This window comes from Apis dorsata, unplaced genomic scaffold, assembly GCF_000469605.1.
Source record: "Apis dorsata unplaced genomic scaffold, Apis dorsata 1.3 scaffold_98, whole genome shotgun sequence".
NCBI classification, from domain to species: Eukaryota; Metazoa; Arthropoda; class Insecta; order Hymenoptera; family Apidae; genus Apis; species Apis dorsata.
In genome coordinates, this window is record NW_006263396.1 from 510,878 (window position 1) to 512,036 (window position 1,159).

The 1,159-nt window shown below is 34.9% G+C and overlaps 1 protein-coding gene across 1 annotated transcript in view; it reads left to right on the forward strand.

The window, feature by feature from the left end:
• The window catches only part of LOC102679484 (ras GTPase-activating protein nGAP-like), an 85,559-nt gene that overhangs the window by 67,933 nt on the left and 16,467 nt on the right, over window positions 1-1,159 (forward strand). The gene's annotated exons all lie outside the window — the stretch shown is intronic.

The following is a 1,159-nucleotide window of genomic DNA, read 5'->3' on the forward strand; positions in this document are numbered from 1 at the left end:
AAAATTATTTTTTTTTTTTGGCTACGAACGATAATTAGATTTTCGAATAAATCTCGAATAAATGCCACGAAATTCGAAAGAAACAACTTTTATGCTCGAGAAGTATAGTTGATAGAAGAAAAAGATAGTTGATAGAAGAAGAAAATTATTTTTTTTTTTTTTTTTTGGCTACGAACAATAATTAGATTTTCGAATAAATCTCGAATAAATGCCACGAAATTCGAAAGAAACAACTTTTATGCTCGAGAAGTATCGTTGTTGATAGTTTTTTTTGGCTACGAACAATAAATAGATTTTCAAATAAATCTCGAATAAATGCCACGAAATTCGAAAGAAACAACTTTTATGCTCGAGAAGTATCGTTGTTGATAGTTTTTTTTGGCTACGAACAATAAATAGATTTTCAAATAAATCTCGAATAAATGCCACGAAATTCGAAAGAAACAACTTTTATGCTCGAGAAGTATAGTTGTTGATAGTTTTTTTTGGCTACGAACAATAAATAGATTTTCGAATTGAAGAAAAAAAAGAAGAAAAAATATTATTTATTTCCGCGCGTAAATTTTCCCAACCTACACATTGAATAATAGAAACCTCTTCTTCACCGCGACTAATTTAACATTAAGCTTAACTATAAATAAAATTCCAACTCTCCTTGAAATGTCAACGAATTAATTTGCACGTCTAACGTCTTGCATTCCCGTAAAACATTTGGTCGGGGAAATATATTTTCTTGGCCTCGTTGCTCATTTTTCCCGGCTTGGAAAATTCTTGGCAAATTCGATTCACATCTTCGATTCTTGTTGCGCCGCCCGTCCCCGGAAAACAGGCCCCGTTGCTCGACCGACCCCCCCTTTATTTCCCCAAACGCGCGAAACATTTGGAATCCTTCCGAGTTCCGCTGGCGTGCGGCCAGCCTTCTATCTCTCCTTCGTATCTGAAACAGGCACGAGTCAAAAGTCCGGGCGAAAGTGGAACGGAACGGATTTTTGAATTTTTCGAGAGGGAGGAGTTCCAAAGATCTCGTTTCGAAAAAAAAATCTCTGTCTCGAGTCTCGCGAATAAAGCTCAACATTTCGAAGAATCGAAGATTAAAATTTTTTAATAATTCGATTGTAAAATATTAATTTCGAAGGATGAAATTTCTCGAATATTCTCG